Source organism: Cupressus sempervirens, chromosome 1 (assembly GCF_028749045.1).
Source record: "Cupressus sempervirens isolate cs-2001-9-10 chromosome 1, ASM2874904v1, whole genome shotgun sequence".
NCBI classification, from domain to species: Eukaryota; Viridiplantae; Streptophyta; class Pinopsida; order Cupressales; family Cupressaceae; genus Cupressus; species Cupressus sempervirens.
In genome coordinates this window covers 271098895-271126090 of record NC_143118.1, presented here as the reverse complement: position 1 = coordinate 271126090, position 27196 = coordinate 271098895, and positions in this window count along the sequence as shown.

Genomic DNA, 27196 nt, shown 5'->3' with positions numbered 1-27196 from the left:
ACATATGAGTTCTTATTAAAAAACTTTGAATCAATGTTCAAAGATTCCAACCTTGTTAGGAGTTGTATTACAATGTATGCAAGATGAGCCCACTACCCAAATATGCAATTTCAACTATAGGAAGAGTTCATTTCTCAAACAAGTAATTTACTATTATGTTCCTTCTTTTCTTTGTTCTATCAACTAAACCAGTCATGGTTAGACCTTGTAAACTAGGTCATGAACCTTGGATCCAAATATCAAACCTCAAATCACTCAGCAAAACCTCAGTAATGAAGTTTCCTTCACTTTTGCTTTGCTCTACTCAATTTTTCATTTCTCTCTCTCTACTTCTTACAATTGTTTTTCCATGTCATAATTGATAAAGGAAAGTGTCCTTCCTTTGTACCAAGTCCATAAAATAATTTTTAGAGTGGGTTGTTAGACCCTCTCAATTAATCATTATAGGACCACATTAAGAACACATTACACTTAGTGATAACATTAATCTTTTGCCTTACAACTTGAATAACTTCCTGTACATGCAATATTATGATGAGAAAAATTAGCCATGTTATCATCAACATGTCTTCTTCATATCCTCAGCCTTGATTCTTAGAATAACAACTCTACTAAGAGATATAACAAGTTTACCAGAACATGCCTCTGTAAACTCTATCTCAGAAAAGACATCACCAAAAATTACATAACTTCTTCTAGACATATTGTTTCTTCATCTGATATTAACTACATATACTAGATACTTAGATGTATCTCCCATAACCTTAGATAGTTATAATACTCAACTAGCCACTCATACCAACTTGATCTTTTTATTGTTCTTCTGTTGGATACCACAAAAAATTGCTATGTTGACATCAATGACAATCTTAGTCATGAATGTAAAATATCATCATAGTAGCATATATAAAATACTCCCCCATAGGAATATCATCATTATTTGTGCTTCCAACACCCATCCCCTACTCTCTCTCTCTCTCTCTCTCTCTCTCTCTCTCTCTCTCTCTCTCATTCCCTCTCTACATCCTATCCATTTCTCTTTCCTCATTCCCTTCTCTTTTTCTAGTCTTCTACCGCACACTACATCATATCCCCTACTCTCTCTGAGGCTCTACCTCTCTCCTTCCCTCTCTCCTTATCCATTGTCTCTACTAAAATTAAAGGCTTAAATAGCATGCATGAACTATTTAATCCTTTAATTTAAAAAAGGTTTAAATAGTGTGCACACACTATAGTGCATTCATTCTATTTAATACTTGAATTTAGAAATGCTTTAAATAGTGTGCACACACTATAGTGTGTACACACTATTGTGTGCATGCACTATCTAAAGAATTGGATACCACCAAGCCTAAGGCTTGGATTTTGTTTGGGGATCCAACCAAAAGGTTTGGAGGCTCTAAATTGGTTTAAGACATGTTTTATAAAATGCATACAAAAAATTCTTGATTTTTTATTTGTGTTCTCCTTCAAGTTTCCCTGTGGTTGAGAATTGATTACATAATATTATAGATCTCTATGTTAGTTATATAATCATATTATTTCAAGCCTTTCAACTATAATTTCTTTTCAATGTATGTCTATTTTCTCTCAAAAATCAACATGTACTAATTGGGGTGTAAATTTTTGCTCATTCATCAAATTTTGCAACAAGTGAGTTTTTTAGAAACTAGACTCCATTCTACACACTTTGAAGAAAAGAAGTTTTTATTTTGGATTACTTTTCAATAATTTCTAGGGGGAGTACACAATTATTTCACATTTTTTGGATGTGTCCACTTACAAAATTCATTAAAAAAAGTACGTGTTATAGAATTAATTATTATTATTTTGGATAAACTACATGGTGTTAGATAAATTTTGACCAAAGCAGTTAAAGAATTTTAAAATAAAAGTTAAAAGTTTAGAGAGGCCACACTTTTCACTATGTTATGTTCTTTTTTTGAAAAAATAGTACCACTTTCTATGACCCCCTTTTTTGAAGGCCTAAAACTAAACCATTTTGAAAAAAAAAATAGTAGTTTAGAAACTAGAATCAAAGGAAAACTACTTTTTTTTTGTCATATCTTAGAATTTTGAGCATGACTATCTTCAAATTCTTATAAAAGTTTAGAAATTACTAATTTCATAAAAAAAATTGGCCACTTATACCCCCCTGTCATGCCCAAAATTTACTGTAAAAACACAACAATTTTTTTTTATTTTTTTATTTCTCCTTATCGCCCACTAATTTCTTAGTTCATGATTAAATAAATATGGTTTAGTAACTAAATGTGAATTTCCACGATTGAAATATGGACTAATTATAAACCTTTTGTTGACTTTTCCATTCATATCATGTTTTATCTGAAGGTCGATTCAACAATACATTCAACTAGGTAGCAAGGTACTTATCATAATCATTATCGAATAATCTAATCCTTACATTAAGGTTATATTTAACCCATCATCAAGTACTAAATTAATGTGTTTTATAATTGTATATGTGAAATTATGGCCCCCTAAACATATTCACATTTACCTCTTATGATATACATCATTACAAAGCAATAGAAACTTCTTACATACATGGCAATACAAGGAGTTTAAGTAGGTTTTCTATATAGACTTTATATCCTTGTCAGGACAATATAGATATCTTACTAGTTTATCTCTCTTACTAGTATAAATGTATAATTGTATCTTCTTAATGCATTTCTTATATATCCTTTTGTTTTTAGTTTTATTTATTTTATTATTACTCTTACATGTACACATCTCTTCTCTAGTATCTATATGTATAGGTGAGATCAAAATACTAAAATTTCCTTGTAATCTATTGCCTAGACAATATAACTTTATTACTTTAAAATTAACAAGCAATGCTTAGTTATCCTAGTTAATAAGTACATTCCTACTTACTTAACAATGATTGCATTTTAATTTAATATACATTTCTAAACCAAAGTATATACTCCTTATTAGTCCACTATTATTTCTGGGAAGGACATGATTACATACTACTTTTATAATATTACCACTTGCTAACCCTTAAGATTATCTCAAAATCAAATGGTGCTAAGATTACCTATATACCTACTTATGTACTAATAAATCTAAAGCTTGAAGACTAAGCTAGATTCTCCTCTCAATATAATATACTAAAATTGAGAAGAACCCTTTTCCACAAAATCTACCATACTTCCCCATATCTGGTGCTTAAGTCTTGGTTAGAGCCCCTACTAACTTTTTTTGTTTTCCCCCCCACTACTTGCTATCTAGGCCATGTAAAAAGCCTAGGAACACTAGCTGTAGTCATTTCATCCTAGGTGATAATGGTTGGATGAAGTTTTGTTGGAGGATATTACTTTATCCTTAAATTAAAAAGTAGCCCCCTAGTTTGAATATTTCATTAAACAACCCACTAATGCCTGGTTCCCACGTGAGTGGGTAGGGAAAATGTGATTGGGAGGCTCCCAAGGTAGTCGGCCTTGGGAAGTCTCCTCATTACTATATCAATTTTTTTTAATTTTCTTTAAAAAGAAGGTGCTCTTGTGACAATGTTTTAGGATATGTCTTTTCAAATTTATTTTAATATTATCTGTCTTTTTTTTTTTCTTCTTCTTCTTCTAGGAATTGGAATCCCATGATTATTTTGTGGGATAAGCATAGAGTATGCCTAGTATTATAAATAGGTGTAGGGTCTTTGAAAATAAGGTAGACTTAGTGAGCCTATAAGTTTATATGTATATATATATATATATATATATATATATATATATATATATATATATATATATATATATATATATATATATATATTTTAAATTTTTCCTTAGGATGGCGACACAAGGTTTGAGAAATATTTTTTCTATTATTTTATTGATCTATAATCATAGGGAAAGAATTAATTTCCTTTCCCATACAAATTCCAGAGAGGTAAAATGTATCTACAGCAAGGTTTCAATAAAAGTTTTATTGCATTTCCTTCTATCCTTCATTTGATAGGATATGAGTATGGGTTTAAATTTAACTTAACTGGTCTATCCTATTTTATATGGTTATCTGTTCTATTGATGCCACTTGAAATAGTAGTAAATAAAACTAGAATCTAAAGAACCTTCCATACTATTGGCTTGATATATTATATCAATTTTATAGCTTGCATTTGGTCATGTTCCACTACAAAATTTTACCCAAGTATTCATTATAATGAAAAATTAATGAGAATTCTAGCTTCTTACATGAACAATCACAATCAAATTTATCTTAAATTTATTATTCTAAGATATAATTATGACTATTCCTTATCATGAAACTATCTCTTATATGACAGAGAAGATAGTCAACTCCTTGTATTCCAATAAAGCACATAAAGATAGAGTCTTACAATGCATTTAGTTAAGAGAACCTCCAAATTACTTTCTTTGCCCATGAACCCATACATCACAGTGGAATATTCAAATGGAGATTTTCTTTTATAGCTCAATACACAAATCAAAAAGAGTAGGAACTATACTTTTACAATTACAACATTTGATGCCATGAAGAAAAAACAATATTTCCTTCCAAACAAAAGACATATCCCTTCTTCTCTGCTATGCAATCATTCATTGCAACCACATGAACAATATGGAGAGTTCACCTTTATAGTTACAAAACAAAATGACAAGTTTTATCTTCATGCAATGTCCATAGGATGATCATTCCAAGCTTGTTTCCATTGCTCCCTTGAGCACAAAATCTATAAATGCATCACAAATAAACAACAAGGACCATGGGTACTTTCTACCCAATCATAGGCCTCCAAAGAGACCACCCCCACGCTAGGGGAACAAGGCTCAACTGGGTTTCACACATACTTCAAAAAAAATTGCATGAAGACACAACACAAAACACAATCAACACCCTTCCATGGCTTGCACAATGATTCACCATTGGAATCATAAAATGTTGGGTGAAGGTGGGCTCTTCAAGGAGGAGAAATTCTAACATCATAAGTATCATATTGCCAATGCATTTTTCCTCTCAAGGCCACCAAAACATAAACAACATATTGCCACTGCATTGCCTCTCAAGGCCTTCAAAACAACCATGTTCTCCTCATCCACCAAACCTCCTTGTACCTCCCAAACAATAAGATCTATGGCCATGATGGAGCCTACACTCCAAGATAATAACAACCTCATCATGAGGTAAAAACAAAATTTTCTTTCTCACCTGCAATGTCAAGCCCAAATTATGCCCTTCACCCAAGGCTTATCTACCCTCCCAAGAGTGAGTGAAGCCTTCACACCCATAATCACAATCAACACTCACATTCAAACAAGAAACAACAACAAAAAAAATGAAGAAAAACAAAACAAAACCAAGAAAGGATCTCCAAAAGCACGAAACACATTCACTTCTTCCCAACACAATGACAAGCTCATAACACAAGATTGACAATGCAATGCATACTCCATTGATAAACTCCACACTTGCAGATTTTCTTAACCATGCTAAAAGAAAGAAATGGAAAAGAATCAAGTTTGAGATACCAACCTTGGTCCAAGCTAGGGTAAGGATAGTTGTAGTAGAGCTCCCGTAATCTCCCTCCATAACCTAACTATCTCTAAAATTAGAGAGTGGGTAGACACCCCACTAGTTTGGCCAAGACCTTCTAATAAAGCCTTCTCATTAACTTATTTTAGCAAAAGTACTAAGCCACTAATTATTACAAACTTGTCTCCTCTAACTTTTCTACTTTTGACTAAGTGGGAACATGGATATGAAAACTCCAAATTCGAATTGATGGAAGAATGCATGGGTAAAGGGGCCCTCTAGGCTATCTAGGCACTCACATGGTCAAAAATAGGTTCCTAACTTGATATACTATCACATGGCTATCTTATTCTCACATAAAAGACACTTTGGGACCACCTAATGACCCCTAAAAACCTTAGCCAAGTCCAAATTCGAATTTCTTTTGATTGAGACTCCTCATGGCATTTTTCTATGTGAGGTTAACTTGGGTACTACATTGGGGTTAGGTTTAGGTTAGGTTACTTCTTGCCAAACCCTGAATGACATGGCATCTCCACATGGACAACACAAGTGTCAAATGACACACTCAAAACAACACATTACATTAAAAGTGACTTGACTCCAATAATACATGAACTAAGCTGTTACACACATATACAATTTACATACACGAAAAAAAACACATTATAATGAGGTTTGAATCTTTTCCACTAATTCAACCTTGTCTATGTCATGTTTTTAGTAGTTTGAGCCTTAATTCCCCTCTAAACCCATGGTCAAATTCCTACACACTAAACTCAAGCATCAGTAGTCCAAGAAAATCATGTAAATAATAAGTACATAAGTGAAATAATCATTATCTCATTCAACATTAGACTTGCATATATTTCATCATCTCAAATTAACTTTCCCTTTCTCAATCATTTCAAATATAACCTTCAAAATATTAAAATATCAAAAGTTACATATCACATTTTGACATTTGAGTTCCATACTTCATTCATTTTAATTAAATTACTTTTTCTAATAATTTCCATGTAAAATACTCAAAATACTATAACATAAAACTTTACTTATCAACATAAAATGGTCAATTTAATATTTTGAATAACTTCATAGTCTATTTTTTTTTATCATTGCAACAAGATGCTAAATTTCACAACTATTGAGTCCCTAGGTATGCAGGTTAGGTCTCAATGCATAAAAAAATTTATCTTTTAACTCTAATTTCAACTTTAAACATTACATTCTTACATTACAAGAATTTCTATTGTTCAATTTCTATTAAAACAATGTCAATAGCTTAAAACATGAATAGAATCATTAAATGCATCAATTAGGTCATAATATGTAGAAATAATTGTGGATCATCAAAATGCAGATATCTAAATAAAATAACCCTATAGTCTCAAAAGTGTATAAATAAATAGGATTAAAATCACCGTAATGCAATTATCTCATTGGTACTATGATAGATCAGGTGAGCCTCACACCCCCTTTTGGCACCACAACTTGGTGCACTTACCCTTTGGTAGGGTGCATTTTCAGATAATCAAGGGGAGACACTTGAATATGACCATATTTATAGTATTTAATTATATCAAATGAGGAATGAGTCTTACCATTTGGTTAGAATCTTATCTCCCCTTCCCTCCAAGATAAGGAAGTAGATGCTCCAGCATTAATCGATGAAGAGCCAGGAGCTATGTTTTGGGAAAGAACTTAGTTTATTGAGATTTTCTCTCTTTGACTTCTTGTTGCCATGGTCATTTGCATTCTATCCAACATGGTGAAGTGTTGGTGTAAATAAGTATTTACTTATTACATTTACTTAAGTTTACATAGGTTAATGCATTAGTTTATTATTTTGCATTATTTTTTTTTTTTTTTGTGAGACACTTAAGAGTTTGCACACCTTTTTGAGTTGTCATGTTGACAACATAGGAGTATACAACTCTATTTTAGCACATGGTGTCTACAATACTAATTTGCATGTCACACCCTTCTAGGCTTATCCTCACATCACCACACTTACTTCTGTGCTTAATGGAGGATAACCCATATCTGGTGGACATGTGCTTGGTTGTATGACTTATCATGGTGTTGATTACGAGGCATTCTAGATGTATCTTAGGGGCCTTTATATACAGGAACTCTTAGTGTACTTTTAAATTGCATGAATTATGACATATTAAATACATTGTCATTCTAATCATACTCTCTCTCTTTGGTCTACTGTGTGCTTGTTTTTGAGTTCTTAGTTTTTGGGTGAATTTTGCCCTTAGGAAAACTCTTACATGGTATCAAAGAATGCCAACAAGTGAAAGCTGCTCCAATGAAGAAGCTGGTCCAAGAATGCAAAATGATGTTCCTCCCCTTAGGAAGAAACAAAGGTAAAGGTATAGTCTTGAAGATGTATGGTGGCCCTGAAACCTACTCAAGTATCCCTATACTAATGCTGAAGTTCACCCCTTCCAATTGTGCTGAAAAGAATGAATACAGATCTGTCAAGGATGTATGTTGAACCTGTTCCACTAAACCATCTGTCTCCTTAATTGACAAAGAGACCTCCACTAATTGCTATTCATAAGGATCCACAATCATGTCAACTTGTAAAGATTTATCATGTAGAGAATGGACATGAGGGTTAGAGTGAGCCCTTGCAAAAACTGTAGAAGGATCAATGTCATCAATGAGAATATGTAAGTTCTCAAGTCTATCTCCCAAGTCAACTAAAGATAGAGCTAGAAGATGAGATGTACGATGTTGTGTTGGACCTTTCACTATGGAAATGTAAGCATGTGGACTGGACTGATGTGACCTCTCACTGTAATTGTTGATACAACCCCATGTGTCTAAACCTATTGAAGCACTATCACTTGTGTCACTATCAGTTTTCACTATGTATGAAGTGTGGAGAGGAGTATAGGATAAGCTAGGTGAACTCTCCTCAAAGTGAACATCTTCCTCCATAAAAATCTCATGAGTCTCTGGATCCATAAGTTTATAAGCCTTCACATTTTCTTCATAGTCGATGAAGGTACAAGGCCTAGGTGTCGGTGCCTTGTAATTCCTTGAAGAAAGGTTTCCCCATGCTAGACAACCAAAGACTCCAAGGTGACTCACAACTAGTTTTCTACCGCACCATGCCTCAAAAGGAGTCTTTCCATCTAAGGTTGGATGAGGAGACCTGTTAAGTATGTGAGTAGCACTACTAATGGCTTCAACTTCTAATATAGAATCAAGAGACTTGGCCTTTATAATGCAACTTGCCATGGTCTTGAGAGTCCTAATCCTAATAGCTACAACATCTATCTTGTGTAGACTTAATTCTAGTGAGTTCTAAAGATCAATCCCCTAAATTTTTGAAAAAGTTCTTGAGTCTTCTATCTACATATTTTTCTAATTGTCCACCCTTAGTACTTTGATGGCTTTTCTTCACTTGTTTTCAACACGAGTCTTGAAATCTTGAAGTGTATGAACCAATTCATTCTTATGATGAAGGAAGAAGACCCAAGTGAATCTTGAAAAGTCATCAACAAATGTGAGTATGTAGTGGCCTTGGCTGACTGAAGTCACTGCAAAGGGTCCTACTAATACCATGTAAACTAGCTGAAGAACAACTAGAGCTCGAGAAGACTTCCCTTTATCATACTTCTCCTTGAGATTCATATCCACTAAACAAGATGAACATTCTCCCTTAGAAAATTTGATATTAGGTAGAGCTTTGACCATATGCTTGTTGAAGAGAGTAGAAGTCAAGGTGACCAAATGGCTCATGCCATAAGTTGATGTTTGAAGTAGAGTGAGTTAATAAGTCTTGATAAGGGCTCTTAGGAAAAAAGTGGGAGAAGGAATAAAGCCTCTTGTCATCATTGACTTTCCCCACTACTACCAATGAATCATCTTTGAGACTTTGCACAATCACTGAATCTGGAAGAAACTCAACCTTATGACCATCTCCAAGGTGAGTGATTTGGTAAACTTATAGGAGATTAGAGCTTAGATTTGGAACATAGAGAACATGTTTGAATTCCCCATTTTCTATTTTCACATGTGCTTTCCCTTCAACTTCCATCTTAGCATCATCTCCCATGAAGATATGTGGTACCTTTGACTACTTCAATGAAGAAAAGTCATCCTTTGAAGAACCTATATGGTAAGAGGCACTTGAGTCAAGTATCCATTTTGAAGAAGAACTTGAGTTTGTCATAAGTGCTTGACCTTTACCTTTTGAAGAGGTTGGAGTAGAATCCTTGGAAGTATGTGGCACTTGAATCTTGTTCTTCTTGAGTAGATTTTCTAACTCATCGATTCTTTTTGTCTTGCAATGATGGTCATCATGATTTGACTTTTTGCAATATGCACAAAATAGTTTGTCCTTCTTTTCATTAATTCCCTTCTTGTTTGGAGAAGAACCACCTTGTGGAGAGGATGATTTTTGTGTCTTAGATTGTGTTTTCTGCTTCCACTGCTTCTTGTTGTTGTTTCATTTCCCTCCTTGAATAGATTTGTGATCATCAGTAGCCACCATGGCTTTGGTCTTAGATGACTTGAAAAGTCCAAAATCCACCAAGTGAGATTGTTCAACAATCAACATGTTTGTGAATCCATCAAAGGAAGCCTTCTGGTAAGTAGATCCCACGGTTAACCTATGAGTATTGAAACTTGAAACAAAGTTGGCATACTCAGAAGGTAGCCTCTTTATGATGTGATGAATCAACCTATCATCCTTCATGGGATTTCCACAATCTTTTAGAAGTTCTCTATACTCATTGACTTTAATGATATAATCCTATAATTGTGTCATAATTCTTAGGATCCAAGAGAAGTAGATCATCCTCAATCTGAAATCCCTTTTCTTCATCCACTTTACCATACAACTATTCAAGTTTATCCCAAGCTTCTCTTGATTCTGAACAATTTTTAATGTGAAAGAGAAGATCCCCATGTAAACAACTCCTGATAACTCCTAAAGCCTATTGGTCTTGATTTTTCCAATCAATGAGTTCTTTAGCATCAATAGGTTTGGTAATTGTACCATCAACATAAAGACTATATCCTTTTTCCATAAATCTACTCCATGCAATATCTTACCATGTAGAATAGTTGTGTGAAGTTAAAGGAGGAATTTAAACCCCATGATGCAAAAATGAAAAGAGCACAAAATAGAGACACAAGAAACATAGTACACCCCCCCCCCCCCTTTCACTCAATCAAAAGACCCCCCCCCCCCCCCCCCCCCCCAAAAAAAAAAAGAGATGTTGTTGGCACTTTATAAGTAGTGCATTTATAATGTGCCACTTGTCAAAACGAACAGAGTGGACCTTCTAATTTTTCTTTTGCAACTATCTTATGAGGCTTATATCTATCACTTAAGCACTATAGCTTAGTTTTACAACAATTTTGAAAAAGAATCAAAGCTTTACAATGCCAAAGAAGGTCTAATTCTGAAAGTGAGAATTTGGTTGACACAACCCTAGAATCTAACTTTAGATCTAGAAAGTAGACAAAAAAATGCACATTCAAAAACAACAAAACCTAAAAAAGTGACCAAATGTGCCCGTACAAAGCTTTTGAAGTTGCAAAACACAAGATTATGCAGGTACAATAGCCAAAAAATGCAATTTCTACAAAATTTGTGCACCAAAACTAGAAAATAACACCACCACTAGAAAATTCAAGAAATTTTACACAATTTCAAAAGAATTGCACCTGAATTGGAGTCTAGATGTCCCAGTTATGGGCTCACAGAGTCAGGATACCAAACTGAAAAGCAATCTAGAGAGGGGTCTAGAAGGAAAATTGTGAGTCTAAATTTGACAATCAAACGGCCATCACTATAGTAGTAAATCACCTAGAAATGATGGACAAATAGTTGTCAATTTTAACTTCATGAATTGATGATGTCAGCAAAATTTCTACGCCTTGGGTGACGTGGCTAATGACGTTTCTACTAATTGTATATCTGTGTTGTACAAAAATAATGTGGCAAGAAATGATTGGTTTCCATGGGTGATGTGGTAGTACCGAGATTGATGTGTGGTTGCCAGTGTGTCGAGGACATGAAAAATTTGTGTCAATGGAGACATGTGGCTAGTAGGTATTCATTGTCCATGGGGAGGTCAAAGAAAGGTTGCATGGCACTAGTTTTGAAATGTGTGGCATAGAATTAATGAGCAGTCATCGAAAAAAATTTAAGTGCCGTCAGAGAATTAAAAAATGCTTGCTGAAAAATGTTAATTCTCACTAGGAAACAACAGTGCATAAGAGTTTTAAAATTGTAGGTAGAAATCAATGTCCCATGCCTGAATATTCCCTGTGGGTACCAAAGGGAGTGAACTTCATCATCAGTAAAGGGATACTTGAGCAAGTTTTAGGGCCACCATACATCTTCAAGACTGTTACTTTGCCTTTCTTTCTTCCTAAGGGGAGGAACATCATTTTGCATTCTTGGACTAGCTTCTTCATCAGAGCAGCTTTCACTTGTTGGCATTCTTCTTTTACGGGGGGGAGCCTATTCTATATGTCTTCATTCTATTATTCTCTTGTGTATATACTGGATGTATATTGTAATGGGGAGATGTTGATTACTCTATCCATCAATGCATCCATACTTATCTCTCTTTTTAGGGGAGGGTTTTTCCCATGAGGTTGTCCCTCTTTCCACACTTTATGAGAGATTTGCATTTTCATTATGTACATGGGTACCTAACATGGCCTAGTAGCCAGGACCCATTATGCATCTTCATCCTAATTTGTAAGCTTAAGGGTATTCCCCTAAGTTTCCCTTAAGGGGGGGTGTTGGTGTAAATAAGTATTTACTCATTACACTTACTTAAGTTTACTTAGGTTAATGCATTAGTTTATTATTTTGCATTGTTTTATTATTTTTATTTGTGAGACACTTAGGAGTTTGCACACCTTTTTGAGTTGCCATGTTGATGACATAGGAGTATGCAACTCTATTTTAGCACATGGTGTCTACAATACTGATTTTCATATCACACCCTTGTAGGCTTATCCTTACATCACTACACTTACTTCCATGCTTAATGGAGGATAACCCATATCTAGTGGACATGTGCTTGGTTGTATGACTTATCATGGTGCTGATTATGAAGCATTCTAGATGTATCTTAGAGGCCTTTATATAGGCACTCCTAGTGTACTTTTACACTGCATGAATTATGACATATTGAATACATTGTCATTCTGATCATACTCTCTCTCTCTCTCTAGTCTATTGTGTGGTTGTGTTTGAGTTCTTAGTTCTTGGGTGAATTTTTCCCTTAGGAAAATTCTTACATAAAGCAATCACCCCCAACATTTGAATTTGATTAATGCTCTAAGGAAAATGTCCTAGAGTCACCCAGGAAAGTAGAATCATCTTTTCTTTTGGGATATTCAATTGTTAGCTCATTACTAGTACTAATTTGTTTGTATCTATTCATCTCTAGGAAAGAATCACAATCTTTGTCTGCTCTTAGGAGAAATATACACATGTTTTTCTTTTGGGAGCTGTGTTAATGGAAATCCTTACTAAGTAGATGAAAATTGCAATTGCTTGCCTTTGTATTACCTTCTAGGAATGTCTTGGCAAGGTTGCTATAAGGAGGGAACAATTTCCCCCATTTGTCTTTTTCATGGAAATCATCTCATTTGATAGCTTTTGAAGCATTTCTTTAGTGTTATTGTCTATACTAATATCAAAGTTTTTTAGAGTTCCACTTTGGAGCTCTCACTTCTATTTTTTGGTTGCTATTAGACCATCCTCCAATTATATTACCAAGGTCTGAGTGGCTTGAAGATTAGCTAGATGTGCTCTTCTTATTTTAAAATTGTTGTCTAAGGGCATCGAGGTAAGAAAAACCATTTTTAGACTATCAATAGTCAGCTTGCTTGCAATAGGAATCATGTTGACCAATTTATTGAACCTTGTAATAAAATCTCTCATATGAATGCTAGATTCTTTATTAATTTGCATGAGTTAGGACAATAGAATATATGCATTCTTGGTGCTCTTATAGTGGTCCTCAAATAGAGTTTAGATGTTGTCCCAGTTTGTAATACATCCCACTAGAAGATGTTAAAACTAATCAACTGCATTTTCAACAAGAGCCTCTATGAACATCCTTATTGCTACATCTTCATGTTGAGGGTAAACGATGCTACATGCTATGAAGAAAAAAATGATGTGCTTATTAGAAGAGGTTTTCCCATCACCATTTAACTTAGGGAAGTTCTTTTGAGAAGCTCTTGGTAGGTTATTATTAGCAACAAGCCTAAGAGGGCCAATAGCATTACCCCAAAGAACAACCATAGAAGTAGGAAGAATTACTAGTATTGGCTAAAAGGTGACGGTAGTAGGGGTTACCACTCAATGAAGGGTAAGAGGGTAGGGATTTGAGTGTGGAAGATAGGAAGTGAAGAGGAATAGCAACATCTTAGGAAAATGAGGTAGGGTGATAGAAACAAAGCTCCATAGATACCTTGAAAGACCTAAATCCTATGTGTAGGATCTTCTTCTTCTTAGAGGATATTCTAATTTAGGGAAATCAACTTTCTTTAGTTCTTTGAACATTGGGTTAATTTACCTTATTCCACGAACACCTCAGGTATACTTAGGATCTATGATGAACTTTCTTAATTCATAATAGACATGCTTCTCTCAATCTTCTTTCCCATAATATCCTTTCCAATACTCAACATTGGCCTCTTCTCTTTCTAGGATGAAGTTAACTCTTTGATATTGGTAAAGGGACTTTCAACTTTTCTATTCAAGATTATTTAGTTGGTTTATTACATCTTCTTTCTCATTGTGGAAGTCGAGGTTATTTTTCATTACTGGGATTTGTCCTCCATGAGGCAACACCATTTCTCCTTACATGTTAATATGCATAACTCAATAAATTGAGTTCCCTAGAGATAAATTCTAAGTTATCCAATGAATCCATAGACAAACTTACTAAGAGAAATTATGACATAAAAGTAAGTCCCTAGTAGAGTTTCCAAAAATTATTGGTTAATAGTTTGTCTCCCTTAATTCTTTGGTTTATACCTGGACTCTTAAATTCCCAATGGCTAGTGTAGAACAAAGAAGTTAACAATAGAATGGGTCAATGTAGTAATATATCAAAGATTCCTAAATTGAAAGTTACATCTCCATTTAGGTGCAATATTTGCAATGAATTTTATTTTTTTTAAGTTTTTGGGGGTATGGTCTTAACTAGAGAGTAGAAGAGGTCAATAACCAAATTGTTTAACACTTCAAATAACCTGGGTAGACTCAAAAATAGTGACTAACTCATGAAATGCAGTCTATTCTTACATTAATGTAAAGATTGAAACATGCAAGACTAGCTATGACAACAAGAGAGTAGAAGGAATGAAAAAATGATAATTCCCAAATTGTTAGGTTAGTTGATATTTGAAAATACCTAGATTGTCCCCTTTTTAGCTATGTCATTAATCAAATTTTGGTCCTCTCATACAATGAAATAAACTACACATAAGAACTATAGTAAATAGCACAAGGAGAGAAATGACACTTGTACAAAAGAAAGTAAAGTCTACGATCTACTAAAATGAAGAAAATAAAACCAAGTGAACCTGCAATCATTCAATTTTTAGCTATAGCACATTCATTCCAAATATCATAAATTAACTAAATGAAAATCAGAATTAAAAGTAGAATTAGAGTCCCACACAATATTTCTAGCTATAATAATTTTCCCACAAATAATTTTTCAAATCCTTATTAACTTCTCAAAAATGTTACATATATAGGCCTCATCAAAATGGCCATATACAATTGATGATTTTAGTGTAGAGCATCTCTAAATAGAATCAACTACAAATAGAAAATGATTTAATCATTTTCTATTATAGAGACCAAGCTTATTGAGAGAATGCCATAAATGGCTATAAAAAGAGAGGGAATGATAGATGTCTAGAAGAATGTCACAACATCATGCCTTCTTAGTAGTAACTACCTTAGCTCTATAAGCATTCATTACTTTTTCTAGCTCCTCAATACTTGGGATGATTATATTGTAAGCTCAAATCCACTAGTGGTCATGCATTTCTATTAACTTGTCCACTCTAGAGACTCTTGACTAGATCTTATCTAATGCACAGCTTAAGATTGAATTAGTTGATGAAAGATCCTATATTTTTGACATTTGGAAATTGAGTTAATTAGTAGCTTCATCAAAAAATTCCAAGAAATTGGTCTACATCCTCTCAATATCTACTAATCTACCATTAGTAGAACCATATGACTCTATATACAACACTTTAGAGTATTCAATGAGCTTCTCTATGACCTTTTGCACCAGGGCATAGATATCCTTAAGCTCATTTTGTAGATCTTGCAAATATTTCTGCTATAAATTCTAAATATTGTTTCCAACTTACTGAAGTAGGGTTTTAGTTTAGTGGAAAATGCCTTGTGTCCTTCAAAATCTAGAATTAAGATTTATTCGATAACTTACTATGTGTGAGGGAGAGAGCACAGATCAACTTTTTTGTAAGCCTAGATTTCATTTGATTTAGAATCATAGTGTAGGGAATGATCCTTTTAATAACTCGACCACTTTATTCTTTCATTATCCACATTAAGAACTTAACACTTGATTTTCTGATACCGTGTAAGGCCCACACTAGTACCCTATTATAGATCTTGATGAAATAGATGTGATTGACATTTTTGATGATTTAGGAGATCCTATTAGAGACTAAAGTTGATTTTGGTTATTATAAGTGTAATACCCATTCAATAACATTAGGTTGAATAGAGAAGATCACATGAAAATGAAACTCTATATGTTCATGCTAGGGACTCGATCAAGGGATTCATAGAATGATTCACTAGCCAAATTAGGAAAGATGAATTAACATTTTCTCTCGTAAGAAATAACAATGGATGTGGATTATTACAACAAAAAAATTTTAAGGGTTACATTCAAAAATTAGTTTTAAATTATGATGACATAATTATGGGAACATTGTAACAGCTTGAGGAATTAACCCTAGAAACTCACACACAAACCCCTCGTAATGTGATAAAGGAATATTACTAGGAATGTCAGTATGCTTAACTTGATCGAAAGGATACTAGTTAACAAGTCTGCATATTAGTGATTTTCACTTAGGACATATACACTAAGATCCATTTTATATGTTCTAATGATTTAGTAGATATGACTTCAGTGTTTCATGATTATAAGTATGGTAATAGTGTTAGAACGGTAATTTTTTTGTGATAAGAAAGATAAATGTTGATACACATATTTGATATTTCAATATTTTGAATATTATATGGAAACAATTAGATGGAAGTTAATTGTATATGTTAATGTGAATTATGTGATATTGGACCATTCTACACTTATCTACATGTATTTCTATAATATTTCATTGAGCTACCGATGGTTAAATTGAGTGTGCAGGAAAGTTGAACCATGGAAATTATCTGGGGAAACAAGGTTCAAACCTAAGTGAACATAGTAAAGCCAAGGTGAATCTTTGGAAGATTCAAAACCTCATTGTTTTGTGCTTATTTCGTAATGTGATTGTGTAGGGGTGTTATAAGTTTATAGATCATGATTAATTAGAGACATGTCATTGTGATGTGTAAAGTGTTTTAATGTGTGTGTGTGTGTCATTTGGTACTTGTGTTGTCTATGTGTAAATGACATGTCATGTAGGATTTTTGGGCATAAATTCACTTAACCTAAACTTAATCCCATTATGAAATTAAGTTAACCCACCTTAGAGAGTGTTAGGATGAGTCACCTTCATGGTGAATTCAAATTAAACTAGATAGAAACTTTAGAGATCCTGAAAGTGGTTCCCAAGTGTTATTTTGGGGAAGATATGTACCCACATGGTAGTATTATAGGTTGGGGGTCTAAATATAACTATAAGTTGGTCTAGGGCACTTAGGAGACCCTCTAAACTAGTCATATTCAAGCCAATTCAAAAATTAGACTATCACATGACTTTTTTCATCATTCCTCCACTTGGGTAAGTTCCTTTTGGTAGAAGGTACAAGGGTGTAAGAGGCGTAGGTGAGGATGGAAGTGGAGATCTTTTTAGGGAGCTTGTGCCAAACTTATCAGTTGTTATATAGGGTTTTTAAAGAGAAGCTTGGAAGCCAAGGAAGGAAAGATCTTGATCACCATTTCCTAACCATAGCTTGGAAGGAGGATAGTGCTTCATGCCATGTTTTCTTTCATCTCATGAAAGTTCAAGTTGGAAATTGTAAGAGTGTTTCTTATAGGATCTATGTGTTTCATATGGTGCATGTTGTAAATGTTTGTGTATGTGAGTGAGCATGCTAAATCTATTTGCATTTGGTTTTGTTTTCTTGGATTGTGGTTGTGGATTTAATGTTGTGTTGGGTTTGAAGGCTTTACTCACCCTTGGGAGGGAAGAGAAGGCTTAGGGTGAAGGGGTTAGTTGGGCTCAACATTGAAGTTGAGAAATCCTCCTCTTGGAGAGGGGAGAGTTTTCATGGATATAGATATGTATCTATGTACATACATACATACATACATACATACATACATACATACATACATACATACATACATATATACATACATACATACATATATATATATGTATGTATGTATGTATATATATATATATATTACTTCTCCCCCCTTTTGACATAAATGCCAAAGGTTTATGCTACATGGTAATGCTGAGGTGATAAGAAGTTAGAATCTACCATCAAATTTGATGCCATTGTCTTGTCCCAATTTTCCTATAACACCTTGCTTGCATGACAGGCAACCTGCACTTTTTCTAATAACTCCATCATGTGATCAGCTATGGAGAAGTTAATGTCATGGATGAGAGTTTTGGCATGTGAAATGTGTTTCCATAGTGCATCCATGTTTGGAAGAATCATGCCTTGGATGTCTACAAGTGTGGCCCAGATCTTGGCTTCTTCGCATAATAATTCTACTTGCAAATTAATCAAAAATTTAGATCTTTGAGTAGTGAGTAGAACTATAGCTTGGGTCAAGTGACAATCGGTGTGCACTTGCCTTCAAGTATTTATCTATCTTAGATAATTTATCTTTGATTCCTTGGATGAAGATAGATGTATCACACAACTTGCTAAATAATAAAGTTACATTTTCAAGGGTTTCCAATGAACTAAGAATAGTAGATAATTCTACTTGATTTATTGCAATTTTTTGTGCTACCTACTCCAATACTTTGTTCTCAAATTTTCTCTTTGCCCTTTGTAGCAACTTTTCTTGTCCATTCAGATCTTCATTGAATTTCTAGACAACTTCTTCCAATGGATCCAAAATAGTTTGTATACTATCAACCCTAATACTTAGTACATCCATAAGTATGTTCTTTACATCTGTTGGTGTTTGAAAATGCTGTAGGTTTCCAATTACCCCAATGAGAACCATACATATCTAGGGCCAGCTAACTCCCATTTTTGACATATCCTTTTAGACACTAGGCCAACTATAAGGCTTGACCCTTCTTCTACTTCAAGGTTTGCAAGACCTAGGTAGGTAGACCTTAGATTGAATGAATATGGTACTAGTGCAAAACATATCCTTGAATCTCGCAAAGTAGATAAAAACTCATAAATATTCTATACTTAACCAAGGAATCACAATCATGAAATAGCTAAGAACATGACTCATGACACTATTAAGCTAAGTGCAGGTTAAACTTTGAATAACTTTCAACATGAATGATGTTGATTCAACAAAACCTCAAATATGTAATAGTATAAGAAGTGATCCTATAACTAATTAGTGCCTAATCCATTAGGCAATTCCATGAATTTAATACATAAATATGTGATATCATGACATATTCCATATACCCAGACATTCAATCTATCTAATAAACTTGTGATTTAGAAATTAGTGTTCATTTAGACCTCATTCTCATGAAATATCCTTCTCAAAATAACTGGAAACCTTGTGAAACATATAAAGCATTTACTTGACCCTTTGTTCCAACAACAACATACATCAGACATACAACCTAAAGGGGATGCAAATGGATCTTAGACCTTTGTTCCAAGACCATATAAGGCTTATAGATTACTAAGATAGGAGACGAGAACCAGAATGAAACTAATGAAATTCTTGCTCATATGTATTCATTTCCTTGAAACAATACAATCAAATGCATAAAATTAAAACATGAAACAACCTTACAAATCAAAACTAGCTATATTTTCTTTGCTACTGCTATTCATACAAGACAATTATGTTGAAGAATGGTATCACAGTATTGGGAATACATCAAGATTAGAACCAGAACCTAGTATCACAGTAATGAGCAATTTTCCTCTAAAAACAAGAACATCTACCATGGAAGAGAGAAAGAAAGATATAGGAAAGAAACAATTCTCAAATCTGATCTCAAAGTGACATGTGTCCACTTGGAATTCAATCCCTTGCAACTGAATAACCTCTCTCTGCCTTCTCCCATCTGGTCTGATATGGTTTTCATCATCATTCTGTAATTGATTTGCAAAAATCTCCCTCCTATTCAATTATGAAAAACCTTTTGTTTGCCAAAATACAGGTGATATGCATCAAGAATGCTGATAAAACCTTGATTCAAGTGACTTGAAAGTGGTTAAATTTGACCCCAACTACATTTTTACTATGTTTTACTGATCCTCTAAATGGATTTCCAATTTTAGCTCATTTCACTAAGAAGGCCCCAAATTTCACATTTTTTGTTATAACTCAAACCCATGAATTTCTATGTAGAAATGAACTCCATAATTTGAAATTTCATCTTCTCATGATTCCAACAATATATAATATTGCTATATTTTCTTACCAGAAACCCCTTAAATCTCAATTTGAAAATTGTCCCCTAGTATAACTACCTAGTCTACAACTTAAATTTAAATTTTCAAAAAATTTAAATTAATCAAAAGTTCAAACTTTAGATCATAACCCTTTCTGAATTTAAAATTCAGTGATGTGCATTCATTTGAGAAAATAATAGAATAACAATTTTAAAATCATTTTATTTTTTACCCACCCCCTTTAATTTTGGGGTCAACTAGGTTTGACCAACTTTTTACCACGTGGCAGCCTCTGTTGGCCCATCAAATTGCCACATCATCACTAGGAAAAAACTTGCTTTATCATCACCTGAGTGGGGCCCACTGATATGTGTCAACAACCTACAATCTCACATTTGTTATTTGGTGAGCATCTTTGTATTGCAGGCATGCACTGGTCGTCAATCTGGACACGTGGCGACATCCTATGTGTCGCATTTGAACCTGCTCCTATGGTAGCACCTCACCACCATCTGGGACCCATTGACACATGGCACACTCTTGCAATCCCATAATATTTAACCAATGCACATCTCGACTTCACGGGTATGTGCCAACCCTCTAATTTGGACACGTGGTGCAATCTCGTGCATCCCTACCACATCAGCTCACGTGTAGCTTCGTTCAAAATTATGCTTATGTCACCTCCATCTTGGATCACATCTGACATGCCTAGGGCTCACCGCATAACTCGTAGCTTCCAAAAGACTTTTTCTTTTGGAGAACATAACATATGCATGTATTGTATTTAAATAACTAGAAGTTTTCCACATCCCCAATGTGGGACTAAAACTTTTATCTTTGTTTTACCTTTCCACTGTCACAGCCTACAATTTTTCATAGCCTGGGATATCTTTGAGCCATTAAGAGCCTTGCTACCTTATTGGGTGAACTCAATGAGGAACACTAATGTGGTATTTTCCCTCATGCTTTCTGAATCTGGGAACTTCCTTAAGAATGTAATGCAACACACGGTGGTAGTAGTGAGTTATAGAAATGCCATGTGTATGGCACCCAATAACCATCTCAATCTATCCTATAGTGAAAGAATTCAACTTAAATTTTAGGTACATGTACAAATTAAGTGTGCATCTATAGACACGAAACATATTTCTTCATCTCCTGGGAGCTACCAAACTTTTTCATGCATAGATCTCTACTTTGCTATGTCGTGGCTGATCCTTTTTGCTTATTGCTTGCATTCTTACTTCTCTCTTTGGTGTGGTGTGAGCCTTCCTAGCATGTAGATACCTGCACTTTCTTTGGATGTGAGCTTTTTTTTTGAGAGAGAGGACTTATTTTCTCATTGCCTCCCAATTCCTAACTATGAAATCTACCATAAATCATTTCCTATCAAATGTGAAGGCAAGTCCTCTGTTCTATCTCTCATATGCTGAATGGATTGGTCTTATGCTTTAGTTTGCTCACCTTGGACTACATGAGCTTCCATTTAACTATATTATTTAGACACCAAACCTTAGCTTTAGTGTCCTATATAACCTCTTCCCTATGTGATGCCTTCGTCTTCTTCCTTTGGTGCTTGCACAAGCTTAATAGAACCTTTTCTTGTTGATGCCTCTTCCTTTGACCATGTGCATTCCTCCTTTTTGTAATTTGATTTTAATGCCCAAACACCTCCTTTGTCTTATATTTCCTTGGATTGCATAAGCTTTAGATTAGAAATCACAAATCTTAATTTCTCAATTTCTCCTATGTGCTTCCTCATATCTGTGTGATTTCCAAGGTCTTCAAAGGTTATGATGGAACAACCATCAATAGAACCCAAGAGTGTCAAATAAAAACATATTGAAATCAATCCATTTTCTATGAACCAGTGTTGTATTTTTATAAGAAAACCACACAAGCCCCATACCTGCCTTCTCTGTAGCCAAGTTTATATTCTTATAGAATGAACTTGAATTAGGCCAATCATGTTCATGATTCTCAATTGTACCCATGTATGGAACCTGTGAGGCAATGGGCTCCACTTGTGTTGTGAGCTGGTTGGTAGTTGTTGACTACATTAGAACCATCACACTCTACATTTTCCATGTCACTGAAAGTAATTACACATTGAAAAGAATCTTGGCTGGGATATGAGGATGCTCTAAAACTCTTCTACTATCCCCAAACATATGAACCATTGACCATTCTATAACCAATCTTATAGTAGTATTTGGCATTTGGCTATAAATCCTTCAAGATGCTTGTGTGTATGAAACCAAGATCTCACCGGCCAACCAACTATACTAGCAAGTTGACCACTCATCATATTACACTTATATGTCAATGTTCCAGTTGGGGAGACCATGCTTGAATTATATTCTTGAAGACCCCATTCAATGATAGGCAATGCTTCTTCAATATTTGAATTATTTGAACTATTTGGAAACATGACATTCTTCAAATTTTTCTCATGCATAATATCCACATATTGAAAGTTTATAATAATCAAAATCATTATGATCACTACTTTCAAAACATCATGAATCTTTACCAGCTGTCACAACTTTGATGAATTTAGCCAGGCCCCAAAGTGGGTTTGGCTAAAAAAAAAATCATTTTCAAACACCTGATTATTTAAACTGATCCATTCAACCCTTCATACTAATTAGAATCAAGTTTGACCACTGAAAACAACTTTTAAAACTCGTTTTACTATTAATCTGCAAACTTAACTTTTTGCTAACAGGGCCTGTTGGCTCGCTTTAAAAATTGACCCGAACATCTGATCGGGCTCTGAAATCAAACATACTGATTCTCTATTTTGCATATTCCTACCTTATCAAATTTTGTCTCATGACAGATTTAGGGTCAAAAGATATTGACCTTCAAAGTTTCCTTCTTAAAATCTACTGTAGATAAACATGTTAGAAAACACTAAATTACATTCGGAATCAGCTTCAAAAACTGCACAAATTGACACTTGTGAAGATGAAAATAGGGGCATTTGTTCAGTGTCATGAGGAGAATATAATTTTATGATTTGGGCTCATGAAAAATAATTGGACACAAATGGTGAGTGATCAAAGTGGGCTACTCAAATTTGTAGACTGGAAACAATGGCAAAAAGGTGTTTTTTGGCAAATGGAATGGACCTAGGAAAGTGTGCAAATGGATTTGTCACGATTTGAAAACTATCAAAATTGAAGTATTTTCAAAGGAAAACACAGTGGTACAATCCATTTTATCTCACCAATCAAGACTTCAAGTTATGACATCACAAATAGGGGTACTGATCAATATGTATCTTTTGACACCAGTAAAAGTTAGAAATTGCATTTGGAATCACATTTGAAAACTGATCAAATAGATTCGTCATAATCTCAAACTTGAAACATAACAAGTATTTGACCCCTAGAATGCAATACAAGAGGAATTTTATCATTTAGGTCAACTGGTCAAAAGTTATAACACATCAAACAGGGCTTCCCAGAATTTAGAATTAATTGCATCAGCATGACAACATTAAAAAGCCAACTTTGAAATATGCTGAATGAAAGGTGTTAGAAATATTGAACACCTCTTGGGCTTCTCAAGTATAGCCGGGTACTTAGATGTCAAAAGGCTTTTAAAGGGCTTGATTTCTCCAATGGTGCTCAAAATTGACCATGCAATTTTTAGTCCCAACAATATCTTCAAGCACTTGGATTTCTCTTCTCTTTTCTTCTCTAAGATTTTTTTTTAGCTCTTTTTTCAACAATTCACCCATTATGTTCATTTGATCAAGATTTAGAGTAGAGATATACCAATTTAGGATAACTATATCCTCATCAAGATCAATGTCTTCTTCTTTACCTTTATTCTTTCTTGAAACTTTAGTACTTGGTTGAGACTTGATCTTAACTATCCTTATATTAACTAAATGTGGAACAAAAATAATAGTAGAAATAGAGGGGCTAGTAACTAAAGTAGATATTACACTAACAATGGAAATACCTTGTTGCTTCATTCCTGAATATGATGATGGTGGAGGCACTAGCTTCATGGTAGATGAAGTGTTGGTCGCTTCAGTCAATATGGTACTAAGCTAAACATGTGCTAAGATTGGTTGGGTGATGTGTTTTGCATTGATTACCACAACCAACTTGACATAAGCTTTCTTTAAGCTCGATGGCATCAAATCTTTACTTGGAGAATGAGGAAATGAGGCCATTACTACTATTGTAATCTTCTCTAGGTTTATTTCCTCAATACTTTGAATCTTAGGGAGATTCTCCTCTATAGATTTCCATTCTTGCTCCACATCATCTAGATTTACATCATCTAGATTTACATCACTAACATGAACAATGAATTAACCTAGTTGATGAAGGTTGTAAATGTTCTTCTATATGGTAGTATCTATCTTCATCATATATTCTATGTCTTTTATCAACATAAGACATGTATTTAATTTAAGAGTGAGTTCTTCTTCATTTTTTTTCATGGAATCTTTCACCTCTTTTTCAATAAGACTCAGCATAAGTTGCCTCAAACTCTATTCATATATATCTTTTTCATTCTTCTTATAATTTTCCCATCTTGGCTAGATTGCTTGCATAAGCTCATTTGGAATTTGTTGTACAAGTTAATTAGGAGAGTATTTCCATTTACCCAATTTTGACATCATCGTGTCTTCAACTTTCATTTTCTCATCTGCACTACTAGTTTCATACTGAGAGATTTGAAATTTTCCATTCTAAATCCTCCTTCTATTTCCTTTAATTTTTATTGAAATGTAGGTGGAGGCTTCTTGAAAATAACTTCCACAACATCCTCGTCACCTAGCTTCAATTTCTTTCTAGATCTAGATGCTCTTCTTGTAAATTTTGTAATAGATGACTTTGTAGGTTTGGCTATGATAACCTTACCTTTCTTCCTTATAGGTTCTTCTTCTTTAGACTTTGTTTCTTCTGCTTCATCCTTTGCTTCATCTTCCTCCACATCATCTCCTTTTCCTTTAGTCAACAGAAGATTAGAACTTGATTTTCTTCATTTTTCTATCCTCTTCTTTTCTTTTTTAACTACTTGAGGAAGCTTAATCTCAAGTTATATCATTTCCTTGGCTTCATCATAAGTACCAAAATATGTGACCTTGGGATCTATAGGTTCATTTAATAGTGCCTCGGTGTTATCCTTAGTGTCATCAATGTTAACCTCATAGCTTAGAGGATTAACCCACACTACTCTAGGTCTGACTACTTGAATGTACACTTTGTCATAGTCTACCATGAAACAAACATCATCCTTGTAATCTTCTACAAGTTTATTGGGTATTCTATATCTTCTATTCATCTTTTCCTTGAATGAATCAAAATAGTTGTCCATGATACTAAAAAAGTTTTCACCCATCTCTGCTATATATTCATTAATTTGATATAAAATAGGTACATCCTTTCTCCATCCAAATGAACCTTTGGAAGGGAAGGATTTTTGCACATAGAAGAATAAACAAGTTAACCATACACCAAACTTACATCAATTGTTCTTTAAAGTTCTGATACTCTCCATGTTCTTGTAGAACTAATTTAGCATTAACTCAACAAGGTTGAAGGACATGTTGCTCTTCAGTATCTTGAGAGCAAGATTAACTACCTCACATGACATGCTATTGAGATGGCTAGAGTGATAGATCTTATGAGTGATCACATGAATTCCAAATTTTAGCTCCATGCCAGTCACATTGCTAATCTTCTTTCCTCTTCCATCCCACTCGGCAAGAGTCTTGTTTTCTAATTTTACCCTACTTTGGGTTTTGGTAATCTTGTCTTTGTTCAACATTAGAAGCCTTGTTATTCTATGAATCATTTTCTTTGTGATTTGAATAGGCTGACCCAACCATAACTACCCATTGTATCTATGGGTGAGGATAAACCTTATCCATTTTATTTGAAAGTCTCGAGGCATATGCAGAATGTGTTTTAAACCCTTGGTCTCCAAATATTGATGCTCAGGTTACAACACACCATTCACACATAACATCTTCAAAGACTCATTCATCTCCAAGGTTCCAAGTTCTTATATTGAATAGTGAAAATGTGAATGGATATTGTTAATGAGTAATACCTTGGGTAGAATCTATGATTGAGATCCAATCAGGTGAAGCACTTCTACAATTACTAGACTCAACTTGAAATCTAGTTCCTTCCAATCAATTCCTCAAACCAAAATCTTGGATCCTTTCCTATTTTTGCTAATAGAAGACACCATGCTATGTAGGGTTTTGTGAAAATATGAAAATCTTTAGCAACAATCACACTGATCACTTGGAAGCATAGAAATTTCTTTTAGCAAACATCTATTCAAAAATCCATGGTGATAAATGAATTCAATTTCCTTCCTTTTAAATTTTTTTACCTTTCAAATGCCATAAATGCTTGGTACAATCACTCATTCAATGATAAATAATCTTTCACTTAGTTCAACCTTAATGCTCGGTAGAGTCATTCATAGCTTGTTCTCCATATAATGTTCAATGTATCCTGACCTTGCTTGGTAGGGTCTTGCAACCCGATCTAGCTTGATAACATATTGAATTTCTACAATCACTCAGTGATCCCTTTGCATATTGAATGTTGATATGGATCTTTCCTTCTAGCTAGCTAGAAGTGATATGAGATGTCTTCTTTAGAGCCTTAGTTCCACCACACTCAATTCAAGTTGAGATGCTTGAGTCACCCAATTCTTGAGTGATATCTTCTTCATGACTCAAACTTGCATTCTCAAAGATTTAGGAATCCATACTACCTCATCTTCTTTTTTATGTTGTTAGCTTTGGATTTATTTTCATCTTCAAGCCTTCCATTGTTCATACAGTTCTTGGAAAGATGTACAAGTTTTGTACAAATAAAA